Source organism: Wyeomyia smithii, chromosome 3 (assembly GCF_029784165.1).
Source record: "Wyeomyia smithii strain HCP4-BCI-WySm-NY-G18 chromosome 3, ASM2978416v1, whole genome shotgun sequence".
Classification (NCBI taxonomy): Eukaryota; Metazoa; Arthropoda; class Insecta; order Diptera; family Culicidae; genus Wyeomyia; species Wyeomyia smithii.
In genome coordinates, this window is record NC_073696.1 from 121,864,019 (window position 1) to 121,884,530 (window position 20,512).

General features: G+C 40.4%; 2 protein-coding genes across 2 annotated transcripts in view; one reads left to right on the plus strand and one right to left on the minus strand.

Moving 5' to 3' along the window:
- LOC129726942 (uncharacterized) overlaps positions 1 to 20,512 on the minus strand; it is a 289,022-nt gene that overhangs the window by 84,851 nt on the left and 183,659 nt on the right. The window lies entirely within an intron of this gene.
- LOC129726936 (uncharacterized) overlaps positions 15,468 to 20,512 on the plus strand; it is a 187,299-nt gene continuing 182,254 nt past the window's right edge. Inside the window, exons 1-3 of the mRNA XM_055684215.1 lie at positions 15,468 to 15,653; positions 15,701 to 15,890; positions 15,954 to 16,301. The gene's annotated coding sequence lies outside the window, so the exon portion shown is untranslated. The remainder of the gene's footprint in view (positions 15,654 to 15,700; positions 15,891 to 15,953; positions 16,302 to 20,512) is intronic.

Sequence of the window (20,512 nt, forward strand, 5' to 3'; positions counted from 1 at the left end):
ATAAGCTTTCTAAACTCGGTATATCTGAGAGACTAACCTCTTGGCTTAGCTCGTATCTTTTAGGCCGCACCTTGAGTATTAAGCTGGATTCCGCAGTTTCACGTAGTGCTGGGACTATCCGGATTAAAATATCCGGATATCCGACCTCGGATATCCGATAAATATACAAAATCCGGATCAATCGGATATCCGGATATTATCCGACAGGATATCCGGATTTTCGGATACTCGGATATCCGAGTATCCGGATATTGTACCCGAACATAGTTTAATGAGGATTATGCAAATAATTACTTACGAGGGGATGGGGGATTGTGGAAAAAGTCATTTTTCGCGTTACATTTCATTCGAACGGGCCTAAAAGACAGAAAAAAAATCCGGATATCCGGATAGTATATCCGGATATCCGACTATTCGATTATCCGTATCCGGATATCCGCACATCCGAATAATATTCGTTGATACATCCGTGATCCGAGCTTCGGATAACCGGGTCACGAATATATCCGAATCAAAGTCCCAGCACTAGTTTCACGGACATTTAGCAACACTTCCGGAATCCCTCTGGGCAGTAATCTAAGCCCACTGCTATTTGCTTTATACTTCAATGACATTGCCATTTTGCTAGGAGCCGGGTGCGTATTGGTATATGCCGACGATCTGAAGATCTACCTTGTTGTGAATTCTGTCCAGGACTGCCGACGCCTGCAAGCACTGTTGGACACGTTTGCTGATTGGTGTAACAGAAACAAGCTCACAGTAAGCATCGCTAAATGTGTGGTCATAACATTTCATCGTTGTCATGTGCCCATTTCTTTCAATTACCAGATGAATGGATGTGTTCTCGAACGCGTAGATCAGATCAACGATCTTGGAGTTATGTTGGATCATAAGCTCACTTTCAATCAACATCATACCGCTGTCATATCCAAAGCACCGAAACAACTTGTTTTTATCACCAAAATCGCTCGAGACTTTACAGATCCACACTGCTTGAAAGCATTGTATTGTGCATTAGTTCGACCAATCCTTAAAAATGCTTGCATCATCTGGAATCCTTATGACCTGTGTTGGAAAAACAAAATAGAACGCGTTCAACGAAGATTTGTTCGTATCGCTGTGAGACTTGGAGTACACCCAATAATCTTCCCTGCTACGAAGACCGTTGTAAGCTGTTGGATTTGGATACACTGGAGAGTCGTCGGAAGATTCAACAAGCTACCTTCGTAGCCAAGCTGCTGAACGATGAACTTGAGTCCCGGTTTTGCTTTTTCACCTTGATTTTCGAGCACCAAGTAGACTGCTTCGTTCGTCAAACTTACTGACAACTAGGTCTCATCGGACCTTGTACGGCTTTTTTGAACCATTGACGTCATGCATCCGTACCTTCTCGCTGGTCGAAGATTTATTCGATTTCGGAAATGTTTTTTCACGTGCTTTTGGTAAAATAACCTCAAGGTCTGGGATGTTGCCATTGTTTTAGATTTAAGATTTTCATGTAGATAATATTAAAATTGTCAGATGAATCGACCAAAATACAAATACAAACAGCTGAACGTTCGGTGAAATCTTCGGCGTTTCCGAAAATTACTGAACAGCATGTGAAACCACCAACCGAGTGATCGGTAATTTTCGCAGCTTTTTGGTAATGTTCCAAACCGAGCAGCCTGTAAAATTTACCGAAAGAATCTGTAAAAATGAACGCAAACACCGAACGCACCTGTAAAACATACCGGTGGCAAAAAGGTAGGTTATAAATGAGCCTGCCGTCTGAAACCTAACCAAATTAACTAGATTACTTACGAAAAATGTTAACGACTCGTACATCCTGTTTCAGCAATTCACCATAGACAATTTCCATATCATTAACAACTTCTATTTACTGACAACACAAAATATTCACGTCTTTCACGGTTGCACGTATGAGAAAAATGGCCGCCATATTCACAATTTGGCATTTTTACAGATTGTTCGGTGAAAAAATCTGTATTTTTTTTTCGGTAAATGTAAAATTAAGCAAATATTTCGGTAAAATCTAACAAAATTCTGGTAAAACTTACAGATCTTACAGAAACTGTTCTGTTGATTTGATGCTTTTTTGCAGGAATACCGGTATTATTACACTTTACCGATGGTTAAAACAATTATCGAACAACTTTTTTTTTTGATTAACTGTGTATAACCAACTCTACCAACACAAAGTATATGGTGTCTGATTCACCCGAGGTACTCAAAGACCATGATTAGCGAGCACTTGGAGTTTTTGGCGGCAAACTAAAAAAGAATTAATGAAAATGAAAGAATGAATGTGACTCAGGCCCGAATATCTGAAAAGCGACCAAGTGAAGATAATATTCAGGAGAGAGGTCGGTGATTCCGTGGTAGACCATGTACTAATTTGATTAGAAGCGTGGGCTTGGTGCGGGAGCCTGATAATTTGCTTTGTTTTTGCGAGCCTCTTGCTTCATCGAGGTTTAATTTCTTCGGAAGCTACCTCTCAACTCCATACCAGGTATCGAGTATCAATCCCAAAACGGTTTCATCAACCATGTAGTTCCGAATTGGTTCACAGGTTTACAACCAACTAGCTCAACTCCATCAATGAGTTCGAGCATCTTGTAATCTGTGTAAAGCAATCGGGGCCAGTCACAAAGACAAAAATTCCTTTCACAGTGAAACTTTTGCCCAATGCCTCTCAGGTATGCAAAAAAAAACTACTTGTACAAATCAGTTGAAGCAAAACACAGTGAGGATGAAATATACATGTTAAAACGAGAAAATAGACGAAAAAATATTGGTGATAGAATATTTCATTAAATTTAAATCTATTTTTTTCATTTAGGCTTCGCGTTATAGTATAACTGAATATAGTTTTATTTTCAAAAATAAAAACCTTGAAATTTTGGGAATTAATTCATTAATATTTTTGTGAAACTTTATCCTTTGAAGGATCAAAATCCCAAACTATAAGAGTTAAACGGCAGCTAAGAATTGTTGAGAAATAATCAAGACTGTTTTCTTACATGATATATGATATATGATATATATCTCTAAATCAATGAATAATGTTTGTTCGCAATTTTCTTCAATTTTCTGCGCAGAAATTTCTTAGATCGCGAGTAAATCTTAGGCAACACAATTCTGGAGTACTTTGTGGTAAGGTCGTATGTCTAAACGTAAACAAAACCAGTGAGAGATGATTTGTGCTTGTGGAGAACAAAGGATATAACTCTCACTCGTTTTGTTTACGACATACGACCTTATCACAAAGTAGTCGAGAATTATTTAAACGTATTATTACTGCACGTTTACGTTACGTTTCAAAAAGACGCTTTTTATAAACATGGCTATTTTTCTCCGTACCACTGGAATCGAACGCGACTTACGTCTGGAATCGTTCATCTACCATTTTGATGTCTGCGTTAGGTAAATGAACATTTGAATATTTTTTTTTTTTATGTGGATATTCAACTTCTATACTTTTGATTCCTATGAAGCAGGAATTTATTCTACATCAATATTCAAAGAAATAACAATTACCAAAATGGACCTATAAATTGTATGATGTTCTGTTATAACGATAAAAATTTTATGTTGTTTATTTTTATTATGAAAGAAGAGCTTTGCGTGTGAGATACATATTATAACTAGATTTCAATTGTAGTTCCACGAAATCAGGTTTCTATACGATTCAGAAATGAACGTTATTCTTGAGAACTAACTTTAAACATTTCAATGACTTATTGTACAATTTTTTTTTTTGAAGAATCTCAGATTTGTTCAGAACAGAAAGAAGCTCCTGGAAATGAAGGTTTTGAAAGTTATTCTGAAAATCATGAAAATTTAAATGAATACCAGAGTATAATCTACTCACATAGACATAGAAGTAACACATTTAACAGTTTACCAATAATTGAGTGCACCAGTAGCGCTGGGAAAACAATGTCACAATATTCCTGATTTACTGTACGCACCAGCTTGCAAAGTGTTTCCCCATCGCATTCCATCTAGAAACGGCAAACAATAAAACTTTCAAAGTTGAATTAGCATAATGGCAAATAGCCGTCAGAAAATGGCATGCGAAAGATTCACTCATGTTTTATTCCACCAGAAGATGACTGAGATCCCTTTCTGTGTTTCCCGCAAAACACGGCCAACCGAGGCCAAACACCGTCGATACCCTTCAAGGTCGTTTAGTTCCACACAGTTCCATTATCTATTATTTAATTATTCACTTTTAAGCGAATATTTTATGAGTTATTTAAATATAATGACTTTGAGTTTCATCATCGTCGTCTGTAATCGACTGGACCTTGTAAGCTGCAGGAAAGCCTAGCTTTGGTTAACTCATTGGTTTAACCAGTTGAATCTTAACGAAATTCCTCGTCGCAGTGCGAAAGCACTCTCCCCCAGAGAGGTGAATCGAACAACCGAAGCGTTGTTTCAATCAATTAGAATATTTGAACAATCGATGACTCAACAGAAAGACACGTCAGTAATGGTAACCGCTGCCGTAGTCGCGAGCTTTTGCTGACAGGTTAGGTGAAACGTTTCATACTGAGGAACACTAGCGTTTCTGAGGTGGGGAAGGTGAAACCAAACTGACCATTTGAATGAAATTTTGCACAGGTACTTAACTTTGAAAACTGATTTTTCCAGAGGTGGAAAATTTGTTTAGACTCAAACGTCAAACTTGAAAGGTAAAAATTAACAGTTTAAATCTAGTAAATTTAATATTTTTTATGCATAATTTAGATACTACTACCTTAGCTTAGAACCTGGATACGCTAGCGCTGGTGCTGTTCGAAGATGATCTTTCTCTGATAATTGTTCGAATCCCAGCAAACTCGTCAGAACAAAACATAATTCTTTCATTTGAAATGATTGGTTGCTACCGCACCTAGCAACGACAAGAGATCGAAGGTAAAATCAGAGCAAATACGTACAATGAACTTGTGCCTCTGATGTAAAAAACATCTGATAATTGTTGTTTTTATCGATCATGATCGAGCAACTGGATGATTTTATACGTACGGCAGTCGAAAAAATATCTAACAGCCAACTCAGCCGACGAAATTTAACTAAAGCAGTTTGTTGAATTATTTGCCGATAGATATTTACCAGAAGATTGATAATTAGTTGGAAGTAATAGTTACCAATAGAGCCTCATTCCATATTTATGGTTGCACCAAACTGAATGTGGATTAACATTGTAGAAAATGATTTCTCTTTCGGACGGATAAAGCACGAAGCGTGTCAACGAAAACCGATTTTCCCTTCACAAGCGATAAAACTGCAATAATTGGCGTGTAAATGACTAATCATCGCGGACGCAATAAACAACAAACCGAATGAGATTCAAAGTGTCAACATGAAATTCCGCCATCGTGTTGCTGCAGTTTCAGAGTCAACCATAATCAACTAAATGGTAGTTTCAATTGTTTGATAATTGTTCCACCGCAACACAGCATTACAAATGCTCAACACATTTCATTGTATTGCCACTTTTGGTACCTCCGGATCAGGGCCACACTGAGAGAAGGAACAGCGGTGATAATGATGCTGTTTCTGCTTCTGGTGGTCGGCTAACTTCTTCCCACAGCCCCTGTTCCATATAATAATGTGCGATAATTTCGAAATAAGTGAACCGTTTGAATAAGTGCGATAGTTTCGGCTCCCACCATGTTGGAGAAGATAACACAAGCTTAGACGGTTGTTCCATCCGTAGATCAGATCGGATCATCGTCGCCGCCGCTTTTCTGGCTTGACCGGGGTGTTCTTGTAGCTTGTGTTTCAAAGCCTCACCGCCCCATTATTTTAATTGCGTTTGATTGCCGAGGATCCTATGCGGGTGCGTAAGCTGACTAGTCATTGCGGTCTTGGACTTCTGGGCGGTAAAATTTTGCCAACTAAGTAAGCTTCAATTTAGGGCGATGAAAAATGGCGGTGGGTGGTTCAGCTAGAGATGGTAGTAATGCAAAAAAACACGATGCTTAACTGTGTTGCGATCAAAAGTAAAACTATTTTTATCTATCGCAGCGAACTTATCTCAATTTAGCTGTTTTACTGTCAGTCAGTGAAGTAATCGGTTGAAAATAAATTAACCGAGTAGCTCATTGCAACATAATCTGGACAAATTGTCTTGTAAGTTCAACGGATTAAAAGTCAGAAAAAAAGTCAAAGTGACAGTTTGTTTCAACAGATCCAGAGTGTTGTCTCATAGCTTCTTTGTATGTTAATTGTAATAGGCAGAGCAGCCAATCAGGAGCCGATTTGTGTGGAATGAGCAATGAACGTTCAAGAAAGCACTTTTTTCTCCTGACAGCTTCCATGACCAATTCATCAAAACACTCCCAATAACGAAGAAATATCAACTATAATAATCAGTGCGTCTCGAGCTGCCCGACAGATCAGACGTATTTTCGGTTGCTTGTGGACTGGTCTTTGACTGCCTATAGCTTCAAAGTTTGTGTTTTGTCAGTTTGTCTTTTAAAGATTACCTGGAAGTTAACTTACATCAGTCTTTCTCAAGACTACCTATTTCTTTCTTTCTCAATACTTGCAATTTGATATTATTTTTGAACCTGAAATGGCAGGACGAAAAAAGAAACCACGCATCGCTACGGGGGGGAAAGAGAGGCATCTCTTTCTGAAACTAGCTTATGTAGTGAAAATTTATATGATATTCTGCCTGAGCAAGAAGCCGGCGAAATTGAAATGTTCGAAAGTAAAACTATTCAAAGTGAAATTTCTGTAAAAAAGGAGAAAGTTCCACATATTGTGGTAACTATTGCTTCTGAATTTAATATTTTTAAAAGAGAACTTTCTACGTTTCTCTCCGACGTCAAAGTTACTTATCAAATTGGCCGAAGAGGCGAATGCCGCTTACTGGCCCAAACATTGAAAGCTTGGAATCGTCTTATTCAGTATTTAACTGAAAAGATGTATAAATTTTTTACATATGATACGAAGAGCGCCAAGCCGTTCAAGGTCGTATTGAAAGGCCTCACCAACGATCAAACCGTTGATGAGATCAAAATTACTTTGACAGAATTACTTGGTATAGCCCCTACCCAAGTAATTCTGATGAAACAAAAATCACGAGGCGAAAACAGTCAGCGAACTGGAATTTCCCTTGTAAATTATTTAATTCATTTTAACCGCAGTGAGGTTAATAACTTAAAATTTTTTGAAAAAGGACATGCTTTATATAACGTGCGTGTAAAATGGGAATTATATCGAAAGTTTGGCGGAGGTGAAAAGCATATCACCCAATGCCGTGTTTGCCAACGTTATGGCCATGGTTCAAAGTTTTGTAACATGGACCAAAAATGCCTCATTTGTGGAGACTCTTCTCACAAAAAGGACACATGTCCTGTGAAAGAGAGTAAAAATTTTCGCTGTGCGAATTGTAACGGCAACCATATGTCGAATTTTTATCAATGCCCAGCCCGTTTAGCAATTGTTAAGGCAAGGCAAGGTAAACAAAATTCAAAGCAAACTTCAAAACAAAATTCTCCAAGCGTACCAGAGACGCATATTTACCTACTTCTTTGCATACCCGTTTCACTTATGCACAGGTTACAGGTAGTTCGAACATTATATGTTGGTAGTTCGAAAATGACCGTTAATATGGGTAAGCAAAATACGCTACAAAATGATTGTACACCTATTACTCCAGCTAATATTGCTGCCGAAAATATTTTTTCTAATGTCAACTGCCTGGGGCCTATTACGGCAGGTAAACTTTCTTTTTTGCAACAGGCAATGTTCGATCTTATGAACGCCACGTTGCAGGCAAAATCAATGTTTGAAGCCATTCAAATAGGCACAAATTTTACTATTAAAATTGTTTCTAATTTAAAATTTAGCAATGATTTTAAATAAAACAATTAAAATATTAAATTGGAATGCTCGCTCATTGAAGGCCAATGAGAATGAGCTTTTTAATTTTTCAAATGTGCATATTGCAATTATTACTGAAACATTTTTGAAACCTAACATAAAATTAAAATATGATCCCAATTACGTGGTTCATAGATATGATAGGATTCAGGGCTCCGGCGGTGGAGTTGCAATTGTTATTCATCGCCGAATCAAACATCGTGCTCTTCCGCACCTTGAGACGAAAGTTATTGAAACTTTGGGAATTGAAGTTCAAACTGAACTTGGGATTTTATTTATTTACCATTTCAATGCACACGTGATTTTGTTTATTTACCATTTCAATGCACACGCGAGCACAAGAATTATTTTAAAGGTGATTTACAAAAACTCACCAGAAATCGTTCGAAATTTTTTATAATCGGCAATTTTAACGCTAAACATCGTTCATGGAATAATTCTCAAAGTAATTCCAATGGCAAAATTTTATTCAATGATTGTTCTTCAGGATACTATTCTATTTTGTCTCCGAATAGTCCTACATGCTTTTCTTCTGTAAGAAACCCTTCAACAATTGATTTGGTGCTTACAGATCAAAGTCATGTATGTAGTGATTTGATCACACATGCTGACTTTGATTCTGACCATCTTCCAATAACTTTTTCTTTATCACATGAATCAGTTTTAAATCCTATGAGCTCTGTTTTTAATTATAACAAGGTTAATTGGGAAAGATACAAAACTCATATTGAGAGAAATTTCAATAATGAGCTTGATTTGCTAAACGAAGTGAATATTGATTCCGCTTTGGAAAGGCTCAAGTGAAATTTGATTCACCATTAATTGACGAAAATCTTCAACTTCAAATTCGTTTGAAAAATGTCCGCAGACGTCAATATCAACGTTCTCGTGACCCTGTTTTTAAAACTATTTATAAAGATTTACAGAAAGAGATTAAACATAGATTTACTCTTCTGAGATATCAAAATTTTGAGACTAAAGTTGAAAAATTGAAACCATATTCAAAACCTTTTTGGAAGCTGTCGAAGATTCTTAAGAAACCTTCAAAGCCTATTCCAGTTTTAAAAGATGGTGAACGTTTTCTTGTATCCAATGAACAAAAGGCTCAAAGACTTGCTCAGCAGTTTGAGAGTGTTCATAACTCAAATTTGAATTTTGTGAGTCCAATTGAAAATGAAGTCACACGTCAATTTGATTTAATTTCTTCCCAGAATTTTTTACCTGCAGAAATAATTAAAACTAACTTGAATGAGATTAAATCCATTATTAAAAATTTCAAAAATATGAAAGCACCTGGTGACGATGGAATCTTTAATATACTAATCAAACATCTCCCTGAGAGCACAATGGAATTTTTAGTGAAAATTTCCAATTGCTGCTTCAAAATTGCATATTTTCCCAAATTATGGAAAAATGCAAAAATTACTCCAATTTTAAAACCGGATAAGAACCCAGCTGAAGTTTCAAGTTATCGACCAATCAGTTTGCTTTCTTCAATAAGTTAACTGTTTGAGAGAATTATTCTTAACAGAATGATGTCACACATCAACGAAAATTCAATTTTTGCAAATGAACAGTTTGGATTTCGCCATGGGCATTCCACAACTCATCAATTGCTCAGAGTTACTAATATGATACGAGCTAACAAATCTGAAGGTTATTCCACTGGAGCTGCTCTTTTAGACATAGAAAAAGCATTCGACAGTGTTTGGCATAAAGGTTTGATTGCGAAATTGCAAACTTTTAATTTTCCAATTTTCCTAATCAAAAATTTAAAAAATTATCTTACTGATCGAACTCTGCAGGTTGTCTATCAGAATTCAAAATCTGACAGATTTCCTGTCAGAGCAGGTGTACCTCAAGGTTCAGTCTTGGGTCCAGTCCTGTACAACATATTCACTTCAGATCTTCCTGATTTGCCTCCAGGATGCAAAAAGTCATTGTTCTGCGATGACACAAGCATTTCCGTAAAAGGAAAAAGTCTTCGTGTCATATGCAGTCGATTGCAGAAAAGTTTAGATATTTTTTCTTCCTACTTGCAAAAGTGGAAAATCTCTCCCAATGCTTCTAAAACTCAAATGATAATTTTTCCGCATAAGTCTAGGGCTTCTTTCCTCAAGCCAAACAATAATCACGTTGTCAAGATGAATGGGGTTATTTTAAGTTGGTCCGACAAGGTTAAGTACTTGGGACTAATTTATGATAAAAAACTTATTTTCAAAGAGCACATTGAGAGTATAAAAGCCAAGTGCATCAAATATACGAGATGTTTATATCCTCTCATTAACAGGAATTCTAAACTTTGTTTAAAGAACAAACTTTTGATTTACAAACAAATTTTTAGACCAGCAATGCTTTATGCTGTACCGATCTGGTCAAGTTGCTGTTCAACAAGGAAGAAAACGCTCCAAAGGATTCCGAATAAAATTCTGAAAATGATTTTGAAGCGTCCTCCTTGGTTTGGTACACTCGAATTACATAGGCTTACTGGTGTTGAACCATTAGAAGCTATGTCAAATAAAATTATTAACAATTTTCGACAAAAATCGTTGCAATCCTCAATTGCTACGATAAGCTCTCTTTATAGCCAATAAGTTAGCAATTAAGTTAGTTGTAAGTTTACTTCCCCTTTTCTGACAAGTAGGTTTAAATCCCTACGAATGATAAGTCCTAATGCGAAAGCAAACAAATTCTAACAATTAAAATTACAAGTTTCTAACAGTGTTGAGAAGTCACCATTTGTGATTGGACACACATACTCATTATTTACTAATATTTATCATAAATACTTAAGCTACTAACAAATCCCCCCTTAAAAAAAAATCAACTATAATAAAGCTCAGTGGTTTTAAAGCAATTTTCAGATTAACAATAAAGTTGCTACGGCCTCCCACTCCGTGGTGGGACCAAGAGTGCTACGATGTCTACACGCAAAGATCCGACGCGTTTAAGGCCTACCAGACGGGAGGTATACCTGGCGACTATTTACGGTATTCGCAGCTTGATACCAAGCTTAAAAGCTTGGCTAAAGCAAAGAAACGTGGATATTGGCGTCGGTTCGTGAACGAGACGTCGAGGGAGACATCGATGAGCACTCTTTGGAACACAGCCCGAAGAATGCGGAATCGCGTAACGGTCAACGAAAGCGAGGAGTCTTCAAGTAGGTGGATATTTGATTTTGCCAGGAAAGTATGTCCGGACTCTGTTCCTGAGCAAAATATTGTTCGCGATGCGTCTCCGGGCCACGACGCGATAGAATCACCTTTTACGATGGCAGAATTTTCAGTTGCCCTCCTGTCCTGTAACAATAACGCGCCTGGATTAGATAGAATCAAATTCAACTTGTTGAAGAATCTACCCGGCAATGCCAAGAGGCGCTTGTTGAACTTGTTCAATAAGTTCCTGGAGCAAAACATTGTACCGCAGGATTGGAGGCAAGTGAAGGTGATCGCCATCCAAAAACCAGGGAAACCAGCTTCTAATCACAACTCTTATAGGCCGATTGCAATGCTATCCTGTATCCGGAAATTGATGGAAAAAATGATACTCCGTCGCTTAGACCACTGGGTCGAATCAAATGGTCTACTATCAGAAACTCAATTTGGCTTCCGCCGTGCCAAAGGGACGAATGATTGTGTTGCTTTCAACAGATATTCAGCTGGCGTATGCTCGTAAAGAACAAATGGCGTCTGCGTTCTTGGACATTAAGGGGGCTTTTGATTCCGTTTCTATTGACATTCTTTCGGGTAAACTTCACCGACAAGGATTTTCTCCAATTTTGAACAATTTTTTGCACAATTTGTTGTCCGAAAAGCACATGCATTTTACGCATGGCGATTTGGCAACTTTTCGCATTAGCTACATGGGTCTTCCCCAGGGCTCATGTTTAAGCCCCCTTCTTTACAACTTTTATGTAAATGACATCGACGAATGTCTGGCAAATTCATGCACGATAAGACAACTTGCAGACGACAGTGTAATCTCTGTTACAGGAGCCAAAGCTGCCGATTTGCAAGGACCATTGCAAGATACCTTGGACAATTTGTCTGCTTGGGCTTTACAGCTAGGTATCGAATTCTCTCCGGAGAAGACTGAGATAGTAGTTTTTTCTAGGAAGCATGAACCTGCTCAGCTTCAAATACAATTAATGGGTAAAACGATTTCTCAGGTTTTGGTACACAAATATCTTGGTGTCTGGTTCGACTCTAAAGGCACCTGGGGTTGTCACGTGAGGTATCTGATGAAAAAATGTCAACAAAGAGTGAATTTTCTTCGTACAATAACCGGACAATGGTGGGGAGCCCATCCAGGAGACCTTATAAGGCTTTACCAAACAACGATATTGTCTGTTATTGAATACGGGTGTTTCTGCTTCCGCTCCGCAGCAAACACACATTTGATCAAACTGGAGCGAATACAATATCGTTGTTTGCGTATCGCCTTAGGTTGCATGCAGTCGACCCATACGATGAGTTTGGAGGTTTTAGCTGGAGTACTACCATTGAAAAACCGCTTCTGGAGCCTGTCTTCTCGTATTCTAATCAAATGTGAGGTCTTGAACCGTCCCGTGATTGAAAATTTTGAAAGGTTAATCGAACTTAATTCTCAAACCCGTTTTATGACATTGTATTTCAATCACATGTCCCAAAATATTAACCCTTCTTCGAATATTCCAAATCGTGTCGACTTATCAAATACTTCTGATTCTACTGTGTTTTTCGATACATCCATGATAGAAGAAACTCGTGGAATCCCGGATCATTTACGCGTGCAGCAGATCCCTAAAATTTTTTCCAATAAATATCGAAACATCAACTGCGACAATATGTACTACACTGACGGATCACTTCTTGATGGGTCCACTGGCTTCGGTATCTTCAATAACAATTTAACCGTCTCCCATAAGCTCGATAATCCTGCTTCTGTTTACGTCGCAGAATTAGCTGCAATTCAGTACACCCTAGGGATTATCGAAAAAATGCCCACGGACCATTATTTCATCTTTACGGACAGTCTCAGTTCCATTGAGGCTCTCCGATCGATGAAAGATGTTAAGCACTCTCCGTATTTCCTGGGGAAAATACGGGAACATCTGAGTGCTTTATCCGAAAAATCTACTCAGATTACCTTAGCGTGGGTCCCTTCTCACTGCTCGATACCGGGTAATGAGAAAGCGGACTCTTTGGCTAAGGTGGGCGCAACAAACGGTGGTATTTATGAAAGACCAATTGCCTTTAATGAATTTTTCGCACTTGTACGTCAGAATACGATCATCAGTTGGCAAAATGCTTGGACCAGAGGGGAATTGGGAAGGTGGTTACATTCCATAATCCCCAAAGTATCGACGAACCCGTGGTTCAAGGGGTTGGATGTAGGTCGGGATTTCATTTGCGTGATGTCCCGGCTTATGTCCAATCACTATAGATTTGACGCGCTCCTCCGTCGTGTTGGGCTCGGGGAAAGTGGTATCTGTGCCTGTGGTGAAGGTTATCACGACATAGAGCATGTGGTTTGGTCATGCCCTGTACACCGTGACGCCAGGTCTAAATTGATAGCTTCCCTGCAGGCCGAGGGTAGACAGCCGGCTGTTCCTGTTCGTGATGTCTTGGCGAGCCGTGACCTATCCTACATGTCCCTTATATACGTTTTCCTGAAATCCATCCATGCCCCAGTCTAGTCCCGTTCCCCTCCGTCTACACCCAACAAAACGACAAGAACACGTTTGAACCTTAAACACAAAACCAGCAACCAGACCCCGCACAATAGAACCAGGACCCAAGGACTACGAGCCTCTGTCCCAACTCACGACATCGTGGCTCAGCAGAACGAATCCATACATGCCATTCGACGATTATCAGACGACCATTGAACAACAAAACACTGATTGGAAATCCCATGCTAGTTTTAAGTTAGACTTAATTTCAGCTCGTAGTCGGCAGCGAGGATAAAAAATTTGCTTTAGTTTTTAAGTCATCAGATATAATTGGCGCCGTTAAACATTAAATTGTATTTGTGCCGTGTCAAATAAATGTTATGTGAAGAAAAAAAAAATAAAGTTGCTTTAAAATTGGCAGTAGTTTTCATGGACGGTTTCTTATATTAGAAATAAGTGCAATTTGACACTTTTCTGCTGAACACTAAGTCTTAGTTAGTAGTTAGTTTGTATTGTAATTTGATTGTTTTTATTTTATTGCACACTGCAGTGGAAACTAAGATTCGTAAGATATATGACCGTTTTATGATAGGTCTAAACTGTAAAACCAATTGCATGGTTCATTTTCGTGAATACGAATCCAAAAATAGAATATGAAACTGTTCATACAGAATAAAGCTTATTTTTGCGGTTTCGAAGACAGTGGATGCATTTAATAGAAAGTTTTTGCGTCAACAAGTACCTATTATTCATTTCCCTCAATCTGTTCCAATTCCGTAGTACTTACGGGGAGTCCTAATATCCCAATATTTGTATTTTCCAAAATAAATTTTAAAATACCGAAACCGGATACATTTACAAAGTTAATTACCAATAGATTTATGATTTAAAATTATAACTAAAATCATACCACATCATTGGAATTTAATTAACCTTAAAACTATTGAAATGATATAAACAGCCTGTTACTCTCAAGTTAGATACAGACTTAGAAAAATATACCGCATCCACACGGGACTTGAACCCGCAATCTTCTTGTTTTATGCAGTTAAACTAATTTTTGATCCTCTGTGGCGTTGTCTGAACGTTTCTTGCTGTTTTCCTTTTTGCACTGTCACTGAGGAGTTACCTGCTACGTGTTGTAGAGCTTGTAGTCTCTCCGATTTGAACTTCTTTGTGGATCATATCATCGTTTTCAGCAAGTAATTGAAGGTGTGCCGTGCTATAAATGGATAAGATTTACGAAGGTTTAGATAAGAGTTTTTCCGATTTGTCGATAATCAGGTTCCCCTCCCTGTCGTTGCATATGACAGAAACTGACGGTTCAGTTCCGGATTACATTAATTTTCCTGTGAAAGCCGCTCGCATAGCGCCCGAGAAGCAGCTCTCCGCCTCTACAAGAACACGCGGTTCCAGCGGCTCGATATCTCTCTCCGCTCTGACGTGTCACAGCCGTAACGTTTACATTAAAAAAATGTACCTTTTTTCGGATGGTGAGTGAGTTTGATGACGCAACATGAATGTAGGCATGTTTTTGAGTTCTTTCTTAGTTTTATTTATCAATTCCTTCTCAGTTTTCGTGACAATTTGTCGGAGTAGCTTCAGGTTTGCCAAGAAATTCCCGATGGGATGCTGCGGAGGGACGCCGACTTATGTACCACATCGATACTCAGCTACTCCATCTCTTCCAACGATCGTTTCAAGTAATAAGCCGACGCCAAAACACTTATAACGATGTGATCACAGAAAGTTGCTATACGCCACACCTTGCAAATAACACACATTGGGTCATAGGAACAACCCTGCCAAACTTGTGAGAAAATGACATGCGGCAATACTAGAACTCTTCTCTCTTACGCTCTCTCGAAAGAGCGATCGCACATCCGCCATCCGCTATAAGAATCGCATTCTTTTCTGAATTCACCGTCGTTGAAGGTGGGCGCCGATAACTGGCACGTAAAGGCCAGTGAAAATATTAGAGCTTATACAAGTGAGCAAGCACATAGGCCAGTGAAAATATTGAACCTTATACAAGTGAGCATCTGAAACTTGAACCGTCCCGTGGCGGATTCATCAACGTGAAATTCACACGAAGGTAAGAAACCTGATTTTTTTGTGCTGAAACCACCGCCATCTTCGCAGAACAGCCACGCGGTATTGCAATCGGACATCTGCCGACGTGATCGCACACAGAAGTGCACCAAAAGTCGAGTGGGAAAAGGATTTCCACCAAACGACAGGATTAAACCATTTCGCATACTAAACACCCAAGGCACGCACAAAGCAGCAGCCGATCGACGATCGTGCCCGCACAGAAAGGCTCTCTACGGAGGTAATAGACTAACTCCATCAAACTTCACTTGAAATCGGGACTAATTCCTGTTACAAACTTTAGGGACTTTTTATTACGTCATCTGGATCTATCAAGCATTAAAGCTGATCATGCGGGTGGGCGAAATGGCCCTCATCGACAAGGTCAAACGAGAAATGATTGTGGCGCAGTCGAAAGCAGGGGAGAAAGAGGCGTGAGAATTAAATCCCAAGTGATCGGAACAACGATCAACACAACGGTGAATGCGAGCCAGGCTCGCGATGAACATTAGCATCATCAGGTATAGAATGCCCTCATCTAGGCGCTCTCGATCATAGCGCATTCTGAAAACCGCACGGACATCATAATTAGGATCATCGCACCGGGGCCCCGCTAGCGAGTCATCATCAGTAAAACGACGGCGAAGCTAAGGTACCATAGTGAATTAAGATAATTATAAGGTAGTTTCGAGAAGAATTGTTAAATACAAAATGTCAACTGTATGACTGTTATGATATTCGTACAATTATGCTTCCGTATCGCAATTCCTCGACGGCAAGCACATAGTTGAAGCAAGTGAAGACGCTAGATCAATTTTGAATTTTTCCCTTATGCGAGTATAGCACCCCTTTGAGCGAGAAGTACTAATACAGTTCTATTGAGTTTGAGTTAAAGGTAACACACTGCGTCTTCTACCTTATGATATTGTTTGATGAAAGAGGCAACTTCTTGTAAACACTTCGTAGTATATTTTTCCCCATTCATGACCCGTTCGGAGCCGCTGTGTCATTGTCTGCAGCTCCGAGACCAGGTGACGGAACTGTCGTTTCCTGGCATGAATGTCAATGTTCGCCAGATACTTCTTAATTTTTAACTGTTTGTGCATTGTTTAATTGTTTGTACACCGACTTCCCGACCAAGTGCACGCAGCGATGTAGCCACTTTTCTCCTGGTATTTCTCTTCAGCATCCTTTGGAGCCTTTGCCGCTCAGAATCGTTGGCCGATTTTTGTCCAATACAGGTCGGACTCGATTATCCGGGGTTTTGAAAAACATTTCGCTCCGGATACTCGAGCCATTTTTTTTGTTTTTTAATTTTTAATATCTCTCATCTAGAACAGTGGCCCGAGGATAACTCTACCATTAGAAAGTCAGTTTTTGCTTCGAGAGATTAGAGGAAATATTTTCCAGAAAATGTTAATTAAAATATGATTTGATTTATGTATTTATCTGATTTTATTATCTTAAATATTAACCGTTATGTACTCGGCAATTTTTACACACGTAAGTACTCGGCAGGGTAGCCGGGTACCCACCAAAATGAAATGCTTCTTACTCCTTCAATTCTTGACCGATTTTTGATCTTGAGCCGTCAAAAGATTGGAAAATTTGTCTTTTTTTAGTATGTGGGGCCGAAAGAGCCATTGTTCTTTTTATGGTTCCCGTAAATCCAGATCTTCGGGACCATATTCAAGGTCGGGAATCTGCTCCGAAATGGCCATTTCGGACAACTTGAAAATCAACTCCTAGAGTGATTCCATGAATTTTTATACCAATGTTGATCGGTTTTATCGACAATTGTACTACTTTGTCTTACCGGAACATGCTCCCGAAGATCCGGTTTTACAGGTGTGGTCACTGGTTCATGTCGGTCTTGTATTCTAAAAGTAGACAGATTTTCCAATCTTTTGACAGGCCAAGATCTAAAATCGGTCAATAAATGGAAAAGCAAGAAGCATTTCATTTTGTGGGTACCCCGGTACGCTGCCGAGTACTTATGGGGTAAAAAAAATTCGAAGTCTTCCTCTACGAAACCCTGCTGCTATAAATAGTCTGATGACGGGAAATGGTTTATTTCCACTAGTTAGGAGCATTCCATAAGTTTCAGCTGGCTGAGTTGAGGTTATCCTTGTTTTTTTTTAAAGCAAGAAAGTCTGAAAAGGTACCCGGGTACCCAGCCGAGTACATAACGGTTAAGAAGAAATGAGGTGTCACGTATATAGACCCTGTTCGAATTTAACAACACTCATGATTTTTGTTCTATTTCTTGAGTGACCTATAACGACCTAGACGCTCGATATGGGCTACTTTGCGTATTTCAAGTCGTTATTGATTTCGCTTGATGTGTTTTGGTTTGGAATATGTACCTTACCTTACCAAACAGTCTCAAGCCGTGGTGTGGCCTTTGCTGTACGTAAGAGTCGTCTCCATTCCACTCTGTCCATGGCTGCAGTTCGCCAGCTCTGCAGTCTGCGTAGGGTCCGCAGGTCGTCTTCCACCTGATCGATCCACCTTGCCCGCTGTGCACCTCTCCGTCTCGTACCTGACGGATTGGTTTCAAGAACCATCTTTACCGGGCTGTCGTCTGACATCCTTACAACATGCCCAGCCCACCGCAGCCTGCCTATCTTAGCGGTGTGGACGATAGATGGCTCCCCAAGCAGCTCCTGCAGTTCGTGGTTCATTCGCCTTCTCCACACTCCGTTTTCCATCTGCAGTCCACCGAAAATGGTACGCAGCACCTTCCGCTCGAACACCGCAAGGGTGCGTTGGTCCTCCACAAGCATAGTCCATGTCTCATGCCCGTAGAGGACTACCGGTCTGATCAGCGTCTTGTAGATTGTTAACTTGGTGCGGCGGCGAATTCTACTCGATCGAAGCGTCCTCCGGAGACCAAAGTATGCACGATTTCCTGCCATAATGCGCCGTTGAATTTCTCTGCTGGTATCGTTGTCGGCAGTTACCAGTGAGCCCAGGTACACGAACTCATCGACCACCTCGATTTCATCACCACCAATTTGAACTCGAGGTGGGAGGTTACTGATACTGTTACTCTCTTCACGTGAACCCCTTCCTTTCATGTACTTCGTCTTCGATGCATTGATGACCAGTCCAATCTTTTTGGCTTCAGCCTTTAATCCGATGTACGTATCCGCCATCTTCACAAAGGTCCGAGCCACAATGTCGATGTCGTCGGCGAAACCAAACAGTTGAACCGACTTTTGGAAAATCGTGTTAATCCCCGCTCTTCTAATGACACCTTCCAGGGCAATGTTGAACAGTAGGCACGAGAGACCATCACCTTGCCTCAGCCCTCTTCGGGTTTCGAAGGGGCTCGAGAGTGCCCCCGAAACACGAACTACACACATCACTCGATCCATCGTCGCTTTGACCAACCGCGTCAGTTTGTCCGGAAAACCGTAGTCGTGCATAATTTGCCATAGCTTGTTCCGATCGATTGTGTCGTACGCCGATTTAAAATCGATGAACAAATGATGTGTGGGCACGTTATATTCGCGGCATTTCTGCATAACCTGCCGAACCGCGAATATCTGATCCGTGGTGGCGTGGGCACCCATAAATCCCGCCTGGTAATGCCCCACGAACTGCTTCGCAAATGGCGATAGTCGACGGCAAAGTATTTGGGAGAGTACCTTGTAGGCGGCGTTCAACAGAGTGATTGCCCGATAATTGCAGCACTCCAGTTTGTCGCCCTTTTTGTAGATGGGACACACAATACCCTCCATCCACTCCTCCGGTACTCGTTCTTCCTCCCAAACCTTGACAATGACCCAGTCCACGGCTCTAGCCAGTGTTTCTCCACCGTATTTCAATAGCTCGCTGGGAAGTTGGTCCACTCCAGCAGCTTTGTTGTTTTTCAGCCGACCAATCTCCTCCTCCACCTCCAGAAGATCGGGGGCTGGAATTCTGATGTCTTCTGCTCGTGCACCAAGATCAGTTGCCATGCCGTCCTCGCGCTCTAGTGCATCGCCGTTTATGTGCTCGTCGAAGTGCTGCCTCCACCTTTCGATCACCTCACACTCGTCAGTAAGGAGGTTGCCGTCCAAGCTCCTGCACATATCGGCTTGCGGCACGAAGCCTTTACGGGAGCTGTTCAGCTTCTCGTAGAACTTCCAAGTGTCGTTAGCTTGGTACAGCTTTTCCATCGCTACGCGATCTCGGTACTCTTGCTGGCGCTTCTTCCCTCGGAGGAATGAGTTTTGGCTGTTCCGTGCCTGTCGGTATCGTTCCACGTTCGCTCTCGTGCGGTGTTGCAGCATTCTCGCCCGTGCTGCATTCTTCTCCTCGACTAACCGTTTGCATTCGCCGTCAAACCAGTCATTTCTATGATTCGGGGCCCTTGTACCTAGTAGCGCTACCATACCACGGGAGGCCGCAAAGTTTACGCACCGATGGCCGTTATCATTAGACACGGAATGCAGGCTATCTGGTCCGATTACCGGTCTGTACATTGCCTCCCGGCCTACCTTAGCATTCATGTCCCCAATAACGATTTCACGTCCCGTCGCGGGCAGCTATCGTAGACCTGCTCCAGCTAAATATGTTCCGGCCATAAATTAGAAACCGGTTGACCAATAGCGGTTGTTCGCATCGGCAACAAAAAACCATGATACCTTGCTTTTGGAGGTTGTTGAGTAAGAATTGGTTGAGAAACGACGAGAAAACTGCCAAAAACGAACTGCCTACACAGACCCGGAAGACAAAAGTACGTTATAGAAATACAGAAAAAAAAATACTACGGATAATCGAATCATTTTCTCCGGATAATCAAGCCCCGGATAATCGAGCCCTCGGATATTCGAGTCTCCGGCTAATCGAGTCTGACCTGTAGTGCCAAGATGT